This window comes from Hylobates moloch, unplaced genomic scaffold (assembly GCF_009828535.3).
Source record: "Hylobates moloch isolate HMO894 unplaced genomic scaffold, HMol_V3 SCAFFOLD_20, whole genome shotgun sequence".
In the NCBI taxonomy this organism is placed as follows: Eukaryota; Metazoa; Chordata; class Mammalia; order Primates; family Hylobatidae; genus Hylobates; species Hylobates moloch.
The window spans coordinates 24,558,890-24,578,668 of NW_026652295.1; the positions used below are offsets into that span (position 1 = coordinate 24,558,890).

The 19,779-nt window shown below is 38.1% G+C and overlaps 1 long non-coding RNA gene across 1 annotated transcript; it reads right to left on the reverse strand.

Moving 5' to 3' along the window:
* Positions 1 to 2,953: 2,953 nt before the first annotated feature.
* On the reverse strand, positions 2,954 to 19,398 carry LOC116460245 (uncharacterized). The gene is made up of 4 exons (XR_004245759.1): positions 19,115 to 19,398; positions 18,315 to 18,541; positions 13,096 to 13,213; positions 2,954 to 3,431 (listed from the first exon to the last, which is right to left on the reverse strand). It is a non-coding gene; the product is annotated as an uncharacterized LOC116460245 (long non-coding RNA).
* Between the last annotated feature and the right edge of the window lie 381 nt (positions 19,399 to 19,779).

A 19,779-nucleotide genomic window follows, 5' to 3' on the forward strand; every position in this document is an offset into this window, starting at 1 on the left:
TGCTTATATTTTGAATTTTTTCACAATGACACATCATAAACATTTTCCCATCACCTTGGATATTTGATAACATAATTTTAATGGCTATGTAGTATTTTGTTGTATAGACACGCACCATAATTTATTTAACCAATTTCCTATTGTTGGGTATTTAAGTGGTTTCTAATCTTGCATATTACAAATGATGTGGGGGAGTTTGGGTTATTTTATTTTATTTTTTTCTGAGACAGGGTCTTGCTCCATCACTCAGGCCTGAGTGCAGTGGTGTGATCTAGGCTCACTGCAACCTCCACCTCCCAGGCTCAAGCAATCCTCCAAGTAGCTGGGACTACAGGCACATGCCACCATCCCCAGATACATTTTTAAAAATATTTTTAGTAGAGATAGGATTTCACCATGTGCCTAGGCTGGTCTCAAACTCCTGGGCTCAAGCAATCTACCTGCCTCGGCCTCCCAAAGTGCTGGGATTATAGGCATGGGTCACCATGCCTGGTCAGAAATGTTTTAATAAACAACTCTATATAAACCTTTGCTTGCATCTATGATTATTTCTTCAGAATAAACGTTTAGTAGTAGAAATTGAGTTGCTAGAGCAAACAGTGTTGTGCAAAATTATGTTAACAAATCAAGAGGATATGCAGAAGAGTAATATACTTTCCTAAAGTATGTGACAGTTGTTGATAAATATAATTAACTCGAATTGTTAGTGTTTTAGTTGAATTGTGTGCTTAACAATCTCTAGGAAAACTAAAGAACAAACTGTCTGCCAAAAGTCTCAGAGAAACTGGATTATTACTTTGATGCTGGTTCCAAGGGTCTCCCTTAGCTTTCCTGGTAATAAAGAAATTATTGTCTCATATCACACTGGCAGAGAAAACAGTAAAATATTTATTTTGGAATATCTGCTTTCTATCTGGCAGGGATTTGACATTTTAAAACCTTTTCAAAATATTTTAGAACCATAAAATACAGTAAGCTTTGAATTAAGAATTAATTAGGCTTTTCTTTATCCCTACTGTTTGATCAATTTTTCAAAAGCCAAAAAAAATAGTGCTACACAGAATACAATTAACTGTTAGTTTTCAATAATTTTAAAGTGTGCTGTTGATTAGAAGGCAGACTGGACCAGATGACCTCTTCGGATACTTTCGAGCTCAGTAATTCTAACTTCTATATTCAATGAGTTTTAACTTGGGCTTATCACCCATTGCTCAACCAGGCCCTTTCCTCTTTACCACATATTTTCTTTATGCCTTAATTTTCTTTTTATACTCACAGAGGGTGTCTAACTCTTTATTGGTACAATTATGGAAATATTTTTATGTGAACATTAATTTAACAATGAAGGACACAAGAGCAGAATGCCAAGTTCAGTAATGCTTATGCAGTCATGAGCATGAACATTCTTAGAACATTTTTATTTTATTTATTTATTTTTTTAAGACAGGGGCTTACTCTTTTGCCCAAGCTGGAGTGCAGTCGCGAAATCTCGGCTCACTGCAAAACCGCCTCCCCGGCTCAAGGGATCCTCCCAAGTCAGCCTCCCAAGGAGCTGGGATTAGCATGTGTTACCACATCTGGCTAATTTTTATATTTTTAGTAGAGCTGGGGTTTCACCATATTGGCCAGGCTGGTCTCGAACTCCTGACCTAAAGTGATCCATCCATCTCAGACTCCCAAAGTGCTGGGATTATAGGCATAAGCCACCATGCCTCTTAGAGCATTTTACAAAATTAAGTCTTGGCTTGAAATCTGATGTAGTGTGACTATACTTGAGAATAATAGGAAATTTCCCAAATGCTAAAGACATAAAGTACAAGAGAAAGTCAGTGTTCTTTTTTCATACATAACTTTCTACAGGAAAGAGAAAAGAAAAACTATCTCGATATTATGTATTATTTATCCTCTCTAGTTTATCAAACAACAGTTTTGTAATTTAACTAAATTCCTGTTTACTATATGAGTATATTGCTCTAACATACTCTGTAAATGATTAATGTTTCATTTGTTTGGCTAGTTACTGCTCGTTGCTGTGTGTACCTGTGTGTGTGTGCGAGACAGAGAGAGACCATGTTAAACACACTATTATTCACCTGCTGGTTAACGCTCTGGTATCTATGTCCCACTTAACCTTTCCCAACAGTCTACACTTCTATTGGAAATTTATTGTTACTCTACTCCCAACTATCCCATTATTTCAGGGATAAAATGAATCACATGTACAGTGCCCAAGAAAGTCTTATTGCCCTTATTGCAATAATTAGATCAGTCATGTGTCTGTGGTCTAAGTCAAGTGCAAATTTCAGGATTTTTGCTGACAATTCTGGAACACATGTTTCTTTCTTTCTGTGTAGTGTGGGATGTGGATGTGAGGGCAGAACTGCTGTTCTCACTTTGCCACCATATAGTATGTTCACCTCAGAATGAATCCTATGTTCACCTCAGAATGAATCCAACACATTTTCTCTGATCTTACAATACAAAAAAATTTTTTTGAAGAATTGCCAGGCACTGTGGCTCACACCTGTAATCGCAACACTTTGGGAGTCCAAGGCGGGCAGATCCCTAAAGGCCAGGAGTTCAAGACCAGCCTGGCCAACATGGCAAAATCCCATTTCTACTAAAAATACAAAAAATTAGCCAGGCATGTTGGTGTATGCCTGCAGTGCCAGTTACTTAGGAGGCTGAGGCATGAGAATCACTTGAACCTGGGAGATGGAGGTTGTAGTGAGCCAAGATCATGCCACTGCACTCCATCCTGGGTGACAGAGCAAGGCTTTGTCTCAAAAAAAAAAAAAAAAGAATAAAGAATAAATTGGGCAGGCCCAGTGGCTCACACCTGTAATCCCACCACTTTGGGAGGCTGAGGCAGGCAAATTACCTGAGGTCAGAAGTTTGAGACCAGCCTGGTCAACATGGTGAAACCCTGCCCCTACTAAAAATACAAAAATTAGTCTGCTAACTCCAATATGATGTGTCTACTTCTATTTTCTGTTTTTCTCTTGATTTTTAAATCACCTTTTCCTGTGTTTTTGCATGTCTAGCAATTTTGACTGTATTCTGTAGGATATATATAAATGAATCATAGAGGCTCCAGATGACATCTTACTCAAGCATGAGTTTCTCTTTTCTTCTGTAGACAGGGTGAGAGATTGATTACCTCAATCCAACCAGGGGTTTAGCTGAATTGGGACCACATTGTAATTTCAGCAAGCTAGGTCTGCTCTGGTTCACCCCTATTCCTTAGACATGGTCCTCCAAGGCTGTCGATTGAGACCCTAGAAGTCTTTGTCTCCTTAGTCCTGAAAGAGTACAGTACATTCTATTCTGCTCTTTGAAGATTCTGAGCTTCAAATGTGGCAGATTGTCTTGAGGTAGAATCCAGTTATGTGTTTGAAGCAGGCCCCTTCTCTCTAGCAGGATTTTGCCTCCTAAAGAATGCAGAATTATTGATTTCATTCTACTTTTTCAAACACAGCCTCTCAGCTTCTTTCTAATAACCCCAGAATTCAACTAATGTTTCATAGGGACGCTAACCACATTTGTGGCTCCCCAAATTTCCAATCTGTCATACCAGCCTTGCACAAAGTTTTATTGGTTTCCCTTTTCTCCTGCAGAGTCCCACTGTATAGCTAAGCCTGATGCTCCCTCAGTGCTTAGATTCAGCAAATGACTCAGTGAAGAAAACAGCAGGTAATTATCAACTTACTCCAAAAGGACTTCCCGTTCTCTCTGGAATTTCAATTCATCTAGTCTGTGTTGCTCTCACAGCTCTTTGATGTCTAAAAAATGTGATTTTTGTAATTTATCCAGTTTTCTGATTGTTGTACAGGAGCACTATGTGGCCACGACCTATTTCCACAAGTGGAAAACCACTTATGGGCAACATAATCAAATTGGTGTTTATTGGCTGGGCACAATGGCTCACGCCTGTAATCTCAGCATTTTGGGAGTCCAAAGCGGGTGGATCACTTGAGGACAGGAGTTGAAGACAAGCCTGGCCAACATGGTGAATCCCTGTCTCTATTTACAATGCAAAAATTAGCCAGGCGTGGTGGCACACGCTGGTAATCCCAGCTACTTGGGAGGCTGAGGCACAAGAATTGCTTGAGCCTAGGAGGCACAGGTTGCACCACTGCACTCCAGCCTGGGTGACAGAGTGAGGCTCTGTCTCAAAAGAAAAACAAAAAAAGCCCAAATTGGTGTTATTGTAGCCAGGCACGGTGGCTCAAGCTTGTAATCCCAGCACTTTGGGAGGCCAAGGAAGGCAGATTGCTTGCCTGGGAAGCATGGCAAAACCCAATCTCTACAAAGAATACAAAAATTAGCCCAGCATGGTGGTATCTGCCTATAGTCTCAGCTACTCAGGAGGTTTAGGTGGGAGGATTGCTTGAGCCCAGGAGGTGGAGGTTGCAGTGAGTCGAGAGAGTGCCACTGCTCTCCAGCCTGGGCAACACAGCCAGATCTGTCTCAAAAAAAAAAAAAAAAAAAAAAAGAGATATTTATTTTTTTAAAGGAAAAAAATTAGTGTTTATTGCAGTGACACAAAAATTGATCTTGATATTAGATCATACTAGCTATCTGACTTTAGATAAATCACTTAATATCTCTTAGGGATAATAGTGGCTGCTGCTTTGGGTTCTTACATAGGTCAGGTGAAATCATATTTATATAAAGCACTTTCAAGACGCAAAGTGCTTTACATAAAAAGCAGTCCTTTCATTCATTCAAAGTCGCTTATTGAATACATGATATATGCTAGACACTTTACTAGGAGGTGGGTGGGAGAAATGAATAAGATTGGAAAACATGGTCTCACAAGAAGCTCATAATTCTAGCTGGGAAGAAGAATACATAATTAAATAACAGCATTATATTTTTACTATTGTAGATGTAGGTATAAGGTAAAATGGCAGCATAGAAAAAGGAGTAACTCGGTATACTCTGATAGCGAAGAGAAATTATAGGACACTTCCCAGAGAAAGTGAGGATTTAGCCAAGTCTTAGGGACTTTCAAGTGAAAATTAATCCATTGTTGTAGAGACTACCTGTTGTCTACCTGAATCCATTCTCTATCTGTTCCATAGAAGACAGCCATAGTTGGTTAAATAGCTATGTAGCTAGAGAATATACTCTCATCCTCCCTTGTACCTAGGTATGATATGGCTACACCGAAGTTCTCACTTAGATGAAAATAAGTAAAGTTTGCCATGTATGGGTCCTGGCCTTAAAACTATATATATAGTTTTAAGTTTTAAACTATATAAATACACACACACACACACACACACACACACACACATTCTCCATGCTTCTTCTCTAAGAGCTATAGTACAAGCAGTCTTATTCTTAACTTAGCCATGCAGACAAGGATAGCAACCTAGGAGATAGCTGAGCAACAAGATGAAAGAAACTCCAGTCCCTAAAACGTCATGTGCATCAGAGGCATCCTACTAACTCTGACTGCTCACCTCTAAACTGTTTCATGAGAGAAAAGTAACTCCTGTTTTATTTAAGCCACTCTACTTTGGTAACTTTTTGTTACGGTATCTCATCTGTACCTAACTGGCCTAAATAAATACTTACAAAAAACAATAAGAAAAAGATGAGCAACTCAAATGGAAAATGGGTAAAGGCCATGAACAGACAATTTTTATAGATGGCCAATAAACATATGGAAACAAATGTTCAAACTTATGATTAAAGAAGTACAAATGAAAATAAGATGTCTTTTTACCTATCAAATGATTATATGTACATAATACAACCTAGCAATTCACTTCAAAGGGAATTTTAGAATATGGGAATATGTTTAGAGTTATTATAATTTATATAAGTCAGAATTCAGAAATAACTTATATTCTCAATACCAGGTTTCTGAGTTAAATAAATTATAGTATAGTGGAATGATATTCCATCATTAAAAAATAATTTGGTATAGGCCCAAATGAGAGTAATCCCAGCTGACTGGACAGTCATGTTTGAATGACTATGTTTGTAGCCCAGATTCCAGATACAGAAATATACTTTAAGAGATTGGGTCCAATGCAAGGATCAAAAAAAATTGTCGTTCTTTTCCAAAATCTTGTTAGAGGGAAAAAACGTCCGTAGAAGTTATGACTGTAACCTGGTAACTAAAAAATTACATGATTTGTCCAGGCCCCTGCCTGAGAAATTATTCCATGAACTGAAGTTTAACTGAAGTGGTTATGATTCATCACAGAGGACCCATAATAAAAACATAGTGAGTATTTTTCTGAGGCTTTTTATAACCATGAATCAATGACACAAGTTCTGGCATTTAACTTTGAATGTGGCTTCAAATTCTAGAGGAAGAGAAGTGTAAGTGAACTTTGTAGTGCTCTTGGTGTTGTGTTGGTTTGTTTTCTCATGCTCATCAATAATCCACGGAAAGAAAAATAACAAATCTCACTTTGCTGTTGTGTTGAGTTGTTGCCTCTTATAAAGTCATTACCCAAAAGTAAATGAAGAATATAAGATAATTGGTCTAAACTTATTTTAAACTGTTATTTTTTAAAAGGCCAAACCAAATGTGATGAAAATGATACGATTTTAAAGCAATCAAATGAAATATGGAAATGGGAAGACCATCTTACTTCAGTTTCAGAACATCCTAGTAATATGGCTAAGTATGTACAGGCATGTTTATTGTGGTTTCATTGAAAGGCTTTGCCTACTAAAGATTGTTTGATTATTCAAAATATCTCAAAATATATAGTTTACAGAAAGATTCGGAGAACTATGAACTGTGGAGGGAATAAAACCTTTTTTTTAAAGCCACATAATGAAACCACCAATGAAACAACAATCTACTTCACAGCAAAGTGGAAAAACGTCTGAAAGAACATTTTCAACCTCAATGAGGTGACAGGGCACTGTGAAAAATTCCTCCAGTGAAATGTCTAACATTGCTTAAGAATGCTTTGTGTTGGCCGAGCTCGGTGGCTTATGCCTGTAATCCCAGTAGTTTGGGAGGCCAAGGTGGGAGGATCATTTGAGACCAGGAGTTCAAGACCAGCCTAGGCAACATAGTGAAACCCTGTCTCTAATAGCTGGGTGTGGTGGCATGCACCTACAGTCTCAGCTATGTGGGAGGCTGAGGTGGGAGGATCACTTGACCCCAGGAGGTAGAGGCTGCAGCGAGCCCCATGATTGTGCCACTGCACACCAATTTGGGTGGCAAAGTGAGACTCTGTCTCAAAAAAAAAAAAACCCACAAAAAAACAGAATACTATGCCTTCATATTGCACAAGAACATAATTTATACTTCCATAAAGATAGCATTTATTACTAGAAACAGCAAATGGCAATCACCATTAATTTGTTTTACTATTATTTTATAAGAAAACATTTAAATGTGTATAGCTATTTTCTTATGTTGAAAAATATTTAAAATATTTTTAATAGCAAATAATCAACATTAATATTTGTTCTCAGTTCATACTGAGATATTATGTAAGAAAAATATTAATGGCATTGATTATGATATTATTAATAAGCTAACATATGCTATTAGATAAATAACTATTAAAAATTAAAACCATTATGCTTCTGACAAGATAAAATACATCTATGAAATATTGAGCTTTTATATTCATATAGAATGTTGCTGTTGAAACTAGCTTCACAGAGTTTATGAAACTCAAGAATATTTTTGATTTCTCTCATTTTTACCAGAATCAACATGACATGAACGTGTATATTGTGTCTCTGTGAAAGAAAAGAGGTGCATATTACTTTGCAGATACTTAAGTTGAAATGTTTATGGAATTAGCTAATTTATACTCCCCTTTTTTACTGAATGCAAATTTCTAATATCTCTAGTTCTATGTCTTTTCAGTTTCTGTTATTTGAATAAATTCATTCTTTCTAGTTTTTGCTTTTAAAAATTATTTTATGGAAGTTCATTTGTCTACATTAGAGGATGTTCACAGTATATTAAGGGGAAATGGCAGGCTATGAGCTTATTTTGTGCAAATATGATATAAGGATAGAAAAAAGTCTATAGCGGATACTGGTTGCAGAGTAAGGACCACTTGAGGAGCTTTTTTTTTTTTTTTTTTTTTGAGATGGAGTCTCACTCTGTCACCCAGGCTGGAGTGCAGTGGTGAAATCTTAGCTCACTGCAACCTCTGCCTCCTGGGTTCAAGCGATTCTCCTGCCTCAGCCTCCCGAGTAGCTGGGACTACAGGTGCATGCCACCACGCCCGGCTAATTTTTTGTATTTTTCGTAGAGATGGGGTTTCACCATGTTACCCAAGATGGTCTCGATCTCCTGACCTTGTGATCCACCCACCTCGGCTAAACATCCAATGACTAAACCCCACCTCAGCCTGATTAAGTCAGAATCTCTGAGTGGGTGTCCTAGACATCTACTTCAATAGCTCCCCAGGTAAGCTAAGGCTGAGAACTACTGATTTAGAAGCACACACACAGCCTCCCTCCACACACACACAGAGTACATCTACCTGTAATGTGGATCACGGGAAGTTTTATATTCTTCTTTTGGCTTATCTGCTTTGTCTACAATAAACATGTCCATTTTCCTAAAATACACATGTACTTGAATGCACGCAGATGGAAGGGAGGGAGAGAGGGTGAAAGGAAAGATTTTTAAATTAATTTTTTAAAATTGTTTGTAGAGACAGGGGTCTCACTATGTTGCCCAGGATGGTCTGAAACTCCTGGCCTTTGACAATGCTTCCACCTCAGCATCCCAAAGTGCTGCGATTACCGATATGAGCCCCTGCACCTGACCAACTAAAAAAAAAAACTGTTTTAAACAAATGAACCCCACATCAACACAGCAAGGATGCAAGACAACAGTGGGGGAAACACACGTGGTGTCTTTCTGCCGTCCTCACAGGTAGCTGAAAAATACTTCAGGAGCAGAAGAGTGAGTCAGAAGGAGTTCACATCTGCTGAGTTTCTATCATGTGTCATTGCTTAATTTTTCACTGTCTTTAATTCCCACACCTACGTTGCAGGGTTGATAGATGATTTTTCTCTTATAGATGGGGAAATGGGCTCTCAGACAGATGAAGTCAGTTGCTGAGTCGCATGGCAAGCTCTCTGACATACGAACAGTCTGAGCCAAAGTCACTACCTGACTCCTCAAACTCACCTTCTGTGGCGAGGAGGAGCGGTGGTTGGCACCAGGGCACTTTCCTTTTGTGTAACTAACAGAAAGCTGTTAATCTTTCTTGTTTGTTTTTTTTTTTCACTTTCCAGGAAAATTGATATTTCATTAAAGCTTTCTAGATGCCACTTATTCTACCCAAGACCACCTTCTGCTGCTTATTTTTAGATGACTACAGATTCTTCATTTGCTATGGAAGCTTCACAAATCACTTTGTCAGACAAATTATTTGACCTTCCACTGGAGAGCAGTTGTTACCACTTTCTAATAATGGCCCATAAACATATTTTTTAAAACCACCCGGATTCCTTTGAAAACATGGCCAGGACAGAGTCTTGTCACTTGTATCTAAATGCACAGTAATTTTGCTGTCAGCCAGCATGATTTGACAGCTGACAGCAGTTAATGATAAACAACAAAAAGAAAAGGAGGGTCTAAGGGGCAAAAGCTGCAGAAGCTGGAGAGAATCAAGCAAGAAGATGTATTTTAGAAACAACAGCTCTAATAACTCTAATAAGTAAATTAACCATTTAAAATAGTATGTCAATCAAGTTTTTTAAATAAATGAAGCTGTGGAGCCCAACCTTCTTTTTCACATGCTTTTAAAAAAAAACAAAAAAAAAAAACAGTTTCGCTCTGTCACCCAGGCTGTAGTGCAGTGGTGTGATTATAGCTCACTTCAGCTTCAACCTCCCAGGCTCAAGTAATCCTCCTGCCTCAGCCCCCAAAGCAGCTGGGACTATAGGTGTGCACCACCACACCTGGCTAATTTTTAAAATTTTTTATAGAGATGGATTCTTGCTCTGTTGCCCAGGCTGGTCTTGAACTCTTGGCCTCAAGTGATCCTCCGGCTTTGACCTCCCCAAGTGCTGGGATTACCAGCATGAGCCACCACGTCCAGCTTCACATGTTTATTAATGCCAATGCTGTATATCTACGTTTCAGTAATATATATTTTTGATTAAAGGAAACATTTTAAGTTAAAAGGATCAGCCTGAGTAACATGGCAAGATTCTACTAAAAATATATATATATATAAACTAGCCAGGCGTGGTGTCTGTGGTCCCAGATACTCAGGAGGCTGAGTTGGGAGGATCACTTGAGCCCCAAGTTTGAGGCTGCAGTGAGCTATGATTGTGTCACTGCACTCCAGCCTGGGCAACAGAGTGAAACCCTGTCTCAAATAAAGGGAGTGGGGGAAGAATTCTGATTTCTTCCTGACCTTGTTCTTTATCACCTCCCTCAAGTTCACATTATTTATTGGTTGGTGGTCCCAAATAACTTTAGAACAGCATAGCAGAACCCCAAATAACTTCAGAGGCAGACTGGTTTATTTGTTCAAAGAATTTCAAATATTTAAGATGGTGCCCTTGACCAATTGCTTTTCCCTCTGATCACATTTGACCTCTGTCTTCTCAGACACTTTTATTGCACATGATGCTATAAAAAAGAGAACATAGCTCTGGAGTTGGGCTGTTCTGGATTTGAATCCTGGCAATGCAAGTTATTGGTTATGGGGACTTGACAATAATTGTTTTATTTCTCTAAGCCTTAGTTTCTACATTGTCAAAGTTGAAAGAAAACTTTTTCCATGCACTCCTTAGAAAAATGTCAGACTAAACACGTCAAGTGCCTAGCCCAGTGCTTGGTACAGGGTAGGCACTTAAAAAATGTTAGTTTACATCCCATGCCTGATTAACTTTAATGTTGCTCCCATCCCACTTCCATCTTCAGCATATTATCATTATGAGAGTGGTTCTCTCTGAATGTTATACCACATCCTCCAGGAGACGACATGCTCGTTGGAAATGGAGACAATACCAAGTCTTTTATAAAGATCTTGTAAGCCCTGGCTCCAATAATGGTCAGTAACTGATATGCATGGCTAACCCAAACTTGTAGCCCAGTGTAATCTGGGTGTATGGCTAGGCTAGCGCTTGTCATATCAACTAGCTATTAATATACTCTGTTCGGAAAACCTGGCAATGGCTGTTACATTTTTTAGTTCTAGCAAGGTATTTTCCAATATCCAGTAAAAACATAGATTTTTAAAAAACTATTCAAATCAATACGCAGTAGGCAGGATCATTTGAAAGTGTGCTCTCTGCGAAGACAGCAAGTCAATATTTTAAAGAGGGTATTGATTTTTTATTTGTAAACACATGAGCCCAGGCTACTCTACAGGACCATGCTGTGGGTCTGCTCAGAGATGAGACCACATCATTAAAAAAATGAAACAACAACCAAAAAGCTTTGATGCTCTCTTGGACAGGATCTAGGGCAAATACACCTTCAAGTAAATTGCCCTGAGTCTCATAGTGTTCCAGATGCAACATGTTATTTTACAGTCTTGGACATAGTTTCTGAACTATCTATCAACTGAAAATGATTCACTGATCTATGATAAAAAAGTTCTGTGTGCCTTGAGGGAAAAGATCAGGACTTTTTGAAATCTCATCTACCTTTGTAGCTCAGAGCATATAGTACCATGAACTAAGTAGGTGTTAAATAACTGTGGGTTGGATTGAACTTATTGATCAGGGCTGATATGTTTGCGGGCAGAAATAATTAATGAATAAATACTTTATTTTTATATTTTAATTTAAAAAGTGATGCTCACAATCTTATTGCAGCTGAGATTTTTCAAGGCTGGGGTACTTCCCATAAGTTATAAAGCTTGCTAATTATGTTTGGAGGTTTGAATATAGTTGTGCATATTTACAGTCAAATTCCTTCTACTAATAAATATTCTCGCCTGTGAATATTTCTCCTTCAAATTCTGTCTTCTTCAGTTTCAGTTTAAAACATAAATGGGCTTCAATCAAGCTACAAAATGTGGCTTCTAAGCCAACAGTTGAGAAAGACCATCTTTTCTATTTGTACATCAAAATAATGAGATGATTGAACATCATTCCAAATGGGAGTCATCACCTGTCCTAAAGATTGCTCTAAGTAAACATCTCATTCAGTGAACTGATGAAGTGGTAAATTAGATACATTGCTAATTACTGTGTTGTCCTGTAGCTATAAGTGAAAGCCAAGAGGCTGGGTGCAAAGTGGCTCACACCTCTAAATTCTAGCACTTTGGGAGACCAAGGCAGGAGGATTGCTTGAGCCCAGGAGTTCAACCTAGAGTGAGGGACCAATTACTTCCTGTTGAAAAGGCAAACATGTATTATAAAAAGCTATAATATTTGGCCAGGCGCAGTGACTCATGGCTGTAATCCTAGCACTTTGGTAGGCCAAGGCGGAGGGATCACCTGAGGTCAGGAGTTTGAGACCAGCCTGGCCAACATGACAAACCCTATCTCTACTAAAAATACAAAAAATTAGCCAGACATGGTGACAGGCACCTGCAATCCCAGCTACTTGGGAGGCTGAGGCATGAGAATCGCTTGAACCCAGGAGGCGGAGATTGCAGTGAGCCGAGATGGTGCCACTGCACTCCAGCCTGGGAGATAGAGCGAGACTCTGTCTGAAAAAGAAAAAGCTATGATATTCAATGCCAATGAAGCTTCAGTAAGACCGGTGCTCTGCGGCACTGCTGATGGCAACAGAAAAAGATACTTTCCTGGAAAGAATGTAGGAAGCCACAAAAAAGTTTCTAGCCTGTGATCCAACTTCTGGGATTTCATCCTAAGAAACTTTTCCAAACAGGAATAAAAGCCATGTGCATGAACATGTCCATTTCAGCACAATTTATACTGATAGGAAATGAGAAGCAACAATATGGCAATGTTTAAGGAAGTTACAGTGTATCTACTCGATGGAATTTTAATTTCAAGAACAATTATCGGCCCCTGTAATCCCAGCACTTTAGGAGGCCAAGGCGGGTGGATCATTTGAGGTCAGGAGTTCGAGACCAGCCTGGCCAACATGATGAAATTCTGTCTCTACTAAAAGTACAAAAATTAGGTGGGCGTGGTTGTGCTCACCTGTAGTCCAAGCTACTCAGGAGGCTGAGGTAGGAGGATTGCTTGAACCCAGGAGATGGGGGTTGCAATGAGCCGAGATCATGCCACTACACTCCAGCCTGTGTGACAGAGCAAGACTCTGTTTCAAAAAGAAAAAGAACAATTATCAAATCAATTGCAATATAAAAAAAGTTTGGAAAATGTCAAACTAACAAATGAAAATTGTTAAATACAAAAGTATGTGTTGTGTTATGGCAACAGCTATGTAATCAATGAATATAATTCAGAAAGATTAGCCAAGGATACACCAGAAGTGATGGCAGTTGCTTTGTTAGAAATACAGCAGTATAGGAGTATAGGTAATTTAAAAGTATTTCTATTTCCCAAATATACCCTACTATGATTATATTTAATAAGTTTAAAATACTACATAAGGCCTTCAGAGAAGGACATTAAGTATCTTTTCTTATTTCTTTTTCCAGTGAGCAATAAACTTAACTGTCAGTGAAATCTTCCTTAAACACAACTTGCATTTCTCCTGCTTTGGCTTAAGTATATTTTATCTTGCTCTGTTGTAAGGATAAATATTTCCATCCTCTCTATTTGTTATTTTGGCTAAGGACACCACATTTCCATATTAGAATTTCTTCAGTTGTTTTTTTTATTGCCTTGAGATTGCATGCAGGTATGTTTAGAATGAGAATTTAAATTATAAATATGCATATATTTAACCTAATAAAGGACTTTCTTTTTGGAGGCATGTTTGACGATTAGCTGGTTAATAATGCAATCTAATTGATGCTGTACTTATAACTCTAAAACTCTATGGTAGTTTCTAGACTGTTCTTGAAAGGCTTATCATTTTAAGTAAGAAATCACACAAATAGGCCAGGTACAGTGGCTCACACTTGTAATCTCAGCACTTTGGGAGGCCAAGATGGAAAGATCACTTGAGGCCAGAAGTTCAAGACCAGCCTGGGCAACATAGTGAGATCTCATCGCTACAAAAATTAAGCAAAGTTAGCTGGGTGTGGAGGCACACACCCGTGGTCCCACCTACTCAGGAGGCTGAGGTGGGAGGATCATTTGAGCCCTGGGGATCAAGGCTGAAGTGAGCTCAGATTGCACCACTGCACTCTAGCGTGGGCATCAGAGTGAGATCCTGTTTCAAAAAAAAAAAAAGAAAGAAAGAAAAAGAAAAAAGAGGAAATCATGACCGGGCGCAGTGGCTTACGCCTGTAATCCTAGCACTTTGGGAGGTTGAGGCAGGCAGATCACCTGAAGTCAGGAGTTTGAGACCAGCCTGGCCAACATGGCGAAACCCTGTCTCTACTAAAAATACAAAAATTTGCCAGGCATGGTGGTGTGCACCTGTAGTCCCAGCTACTTGGGAGGCTGAGGCAGGAGAATCACTTGAACTCAGGAAGTGGAGGTTGCAGTGGGCCGAGATCATACCACTGCAGCCGAGCCCAGGCCACAGAGCAAAACTCCGTCTAAAAAAAAAAAAAATCACACAGATATATAATTTAAGATTAAGGCAGGGATGTGGGCTTTCTTGTATGTGAGAGCTCTTCTCACCCTCAAACTAAGCAAATTGGTATTATTCAGCTTTCTCATGTGATTAAAAAAAATCAAACTTTATGGTTGTACACTGAAACTTCTCCAGGTTCCCTCTTTTCTTTTGAGTTGTGGAAACTTGAACTGTATTTATGCAAAAATAAAATATCCAAGATCGTATTCTTTTGGGGCCAATTCTGATGGTGGTATTTGCTATTGTTGTCTTTGGATATCTCTTCAGTTCTGCAGAAAACTTACCTACTAATGATGGTTAATAATGTGTGCCTCAGCAGCAACAGATGCAATAACATTATAGCTAAGAACCTGGGTTCAAGTAGTAGCTCTTTCATTTACTAGGTGTGTTCCCATTGTTGAACAAATAAATAAAACAATAAACTTATATTTCCTATTACTTGTTAGTAAAAGTGAATCAGAAAGCCTAATGAGAATAAATGTTTTTAAAAGATAATGAGAGAGCTTTAAAAAAATAAATTTTGCTGCACTCTAAGATGTAAAATATATGTAATTATATGTGTATATTAGTGTGTGGAGATCCACGACATTGATACTAAGGTGATGGTTATGCAATCGATTGACACTGAAATATGTTTGTTCAGTGCCACTAAGGAGCCAGCCTCAGATCTTAAACATCTCAACAATTACTATGAGTCCATGGGGGCCATACAAGTTGTAGGCTCCCCTATCACATTTCTGTCTTAAATAGTATTTTTTAAATTACAAGAACCCTTAGCCCAGGTAATCCATGCTGTCATACAGTGAATAGATATCAGATGTGTTGACATATTGATTCTCTCAGCCCACAAGGCAGCCAGGCAGGGCCTGGGGATGTGCTGGATCCCCTGGGAAGACCTACTTCAGTTGAGAGCTACCTTATCTGTTTATGCTGATGTGCTGAACAAATACAATCATTTTCTATGTGTGCATGTGATAGACTCTGGTCTCACTGTAGATCACATCTACATTCAAGTAATATACTTCTATTTGTCTTGACCTTTCACACTAGTTCTCATTCTAGCTCTTCCTATTTTGTTTAAATTATTTATGCTTTTCTCACAGACAGTGCTGCCTTTTCAAATGTGGGATATCCAAGGACTGGAGCATCTGTTAGTGAGCAGCAAGGTTCCTGGCAATGTCTGTATGTGCTTGGAGGCATCATTAAAATGTCCCCAGAACTGTGGCTTAGAGCTGGATAAGACAAGAGGGATATGTGGAATCTAAACAGATCTCAATTAGGAGACATGAAAAGAATTTTAGAAAAAAATTAATCTTAAATTATTTTGATAGAATCAAATAATAAAACAATCTAGAATGAGTTGCCAAATTAACCCAGCCTTGACACTTATGTAACATGTTCCTTGGTCTCAGTGGCCCTGGGCCGTGAGTCCACTCCACATGGAGGGCGTGGACTTGAAACCTTCCACATGCCGGTCATGGCTGAGAGGGAAATTGTCTTGGATGCCTCAGCTTAAGCTCCTTACCAAAATCTCTGGTATGATAGTGGGAAGACCGAATTGTTTTTTCTTGAAAGTGAATTAGTCCTAAAAAGAGCTAGAATTTAGTAGAGGAATGCTTTTTTAAAAGCAAAAAATTAGTTCTAAAATTTCAGGTTTATGTTTGTGCATAAACTGTGACTAATGTGGTAGCTTTAAGTAATGTAATGTTTAAGAAATTCTGAATATATTAATTATTCAATAGATTAGCCAAATGGCCCTGAATTTAAAATGTGAAACATCACCATTGATCCAGACTTCTCTTAGGTTGAAAGGCTTAAGACGATGTTATGTAATTTATAAGGACTCAGCATAAATACAAGATTACTTATTAGGTTTAGTATGCTTATTTAAATACCTAGGAAGGTTTCTTTGTAAGTCAGAAAGCTAAAGAACTTAAAAAATTTGAAAATAATAAATGTATAGGTTGCTTAAAATATTTAACAAAGTTTGCAAATCGGACTAAGCAATAATCAAAGGCCACTTTAAAAGTGAATTTTATAATATTACCTTATTTATAAATTGAATTTTAAAATGTATAAAATGAACTTAAATGTAAGGGGAAACTGGGCTTTTGCATTTGTTACTTAAATCAATCAAACGTTAATTTTAAAAACCAAAGTGAGTCCTGAATAATTTGGAAGAGTGTTTAGAGATGCCAAAAACTCCTGTTGATCAAAAGATATCACATCCAAAGGGTGATTAAAACATTTATTCCAAAAGGAAAATTTGTGGTATCCATTTTGTTAAAAATGATAAATTATAATGTTTTATATAAAATAAATGAATCTTATCATTGCCTCCTTATGATGAAATTAGTGTTTTCATCATTAAAAATGGATTTGTTAGATTTGCGGTCTTATTGATCTCTTAGGATTTAGAAATAATCATTTTTTGCTGAATTAAAGATAGCTCTATTTTTTAATTGTTATTAGCTTCAAAAAGAGTAGCAAATTCACAGGAGGGAAAGTTTAAGCTCATTTCGGATAAAAATTGGGATCTTATGTTTAAGCATGAAGGACATCCACTCTCCCTTGCTTATTTCAGTCTCTCTCTCAGACACATTTAGAAGCGGAAGAGTTATGTATAGTTAAGTTCAGCCTTCCCTGTTTTCAGTGAGAAAACCAAGGCTAAGAAATGTTAGGTAATTTAAGTAAAAATATATGGTGAGAGGTACAATATGGTATGGTTGACGGTTGACAGGATTTGGAGTAACAAACCCTGTTGGGTTTTTTGTTTAAGACTTTTTTTTCTTTCTTTCTTTCTTTTTTTTTGGGGGGGGGGGTGTTTTTTGTTTAAGACTTTTTTTTTTTTTTTTTTTTTTTTTTTTTTTTTTTTTGCTGGGTTCACACCTGTAATCCCAGAACTTTGGGAGGCCAAGGTGGGCAGATCACCTGATGTCAGGAGTTCAAGACCAGCCTGATCAACATGGTGAAACCCCGTCCCTACTAAAAATACATACATTAGCTGGGCATGGTGGCATGCAACTGTAGTCCCAGCTACTTGGGAGGCTGAGCCACGAGAATCCCTTGAACCCAGAAGAATTCCTTGAACCCAGGAGGCGGAGGTTGTGGTGAGCCGAGATTGTGCCACTGCACTCCAGCCTGGGCAACAGAATGAGACTCTGTCTCAAAAATTACCATATGTTTGTTTCCTAATAATAAACATTTATTGAATTCTTTAAATATTTCAATATGCTTTATATTTATTTATTTCGCTTAAGCACCAGAGCAACCTAGTGAACTAAGTGATATCCCCATTTTATAGATGGGAAAACTGAGACTCAAAGTGATTAAGATAATGAGAGGATCGTGTGAGCCCAGGAGTTTGAGGCTGCAGGGAGCTATGACAGCGCCACTGCACTCCAGCCTGGGTGAGAGTGAGACCCTTCTAAAATTTTTTTTTTATTTTATATTCAGAAGATCTGATTTTAAAACTTGCCTTTATCATGTGTTTGTTGTCTTATGACTCTGGGATGACTTCCTACCAAGACCTTACCCTAGGTTATTAGCTCAGCAGGTTTTTGTGAGGAGCAAATGTAGACAAGTATAGGCAAACACTGTCTAAAAGTAATATATTATTCATTCACAATGGGGTGAAGCCTAGAACCCATTTATTCTGACTAAACTTAATGTTACTTTGCTGACTAATTCTTAATCAAGTGTTCTTTACCTTCAAATAATTTTATTTTCCATCTGTGCCCACTTTTGCCTATAGTGAATATTTATTGAGTATGCATCTTGTTCTTGGAACCATGTAAGTATCATACACGTCAAGGTATATGAAAACTTGGCTTTTGTTATCCAGAGACTTCATGGGATGATGAGAAATGCAGAAAAAAACTAAAATCCTGATCTTCTCTTTTTTTCCATCACTTCTCTGCACCTCATATTTTCCACCTATAAAATAAGTGGTAATACCACCACATGAAAAATCATAGAAAGAATTTAGCACAGTAACTAGTAAAAGTGAATAAATACAAACCATATGTGATAGAATGGATGAATCCTGCTAAGAACAGTTACCAGGTAACTGAAGCTAAACAACTCTCGGAGGACTGAGGGTTGTTACCTTTCTGACCAAGTAGGGTAGAAACACCTTGCTAAACATTTCATGTATTCACCAAAGGCCCTAGAAAAGCTGCACCTTTGGAGCAAAGCTAAAATAGCTAGTAGTACAGGGTACTCTACACCAACCCTCACAAAGATTAATAACAACCTTTAAGCCAGCCATGGTGATGCGTGTCTGTAGTCCCAGCTACTCAAGAGGCTGAAGCAGGAGGACTACTTGAGCCCAAGAGTTGAGCCCAGCCTTGGCAATATAGCAGATCCAATTTTTTATAAAACAAACAAACAAACAAACAAACAAACAAAGTCCTTTGAAAGAATCGGTAAGCCTGCTAGAAAAAAACTCAAAATAATATTGTTATGTTTAAAGGAAAATTACAAAGTCTAGACACTAAATGATATAACCTTCACAATGTCCATCATCTAATCCAAGATTCTCATGCAGAGAAGCAAGAAAATGTGACCCAAAAACAAAACCAGCCTTTTGGCCAGAACCATCATCTTCCAGTAATTTGCCAAAACGATGAATACAAAGGCAAAGAGGAAAGGCACCGGATATACGTTCTCTAGGCCTTTGCAAAAACATGGAGTTGTTCCTTTGGCCACATATATGCGAATCTATAAGAAAGGTGATATTGTAGACATCAAGGGAAGGAGTATTGTTCAAAAAGGAATGCCCCACGGATGTTACCATGGCACAACTGGAAGAGTCTACAGTGTTACCCGCATGCTTTTGGCATTGTTTTAAACAAACAAGTTAAGGGCAATATTCTTGCCAAGAGAATTAATGTGCATATTGAGCACATTAAACACTAAGAGCTGAGGTAGCTTCCTGAAACGCATGAAGGAAAATGATCAGAAAAAGAAGGAAGCCAAAGAGAAAAGTACCCGGGTTCAACTGAAGCACCAGCCTGCTCCACCCAGAGAAGCACACTGTGTGAGAACCAATGGGAAAGAGCTTGAGCTGCTGGAATCTATTCCCTATGAATTCATGCATAATAGGTGTTAAAGAAATAAAATAAAAGACCTCTGGACTGTGAAAAAAAGAAAAAGGCCAGGCGCAGTGGCTC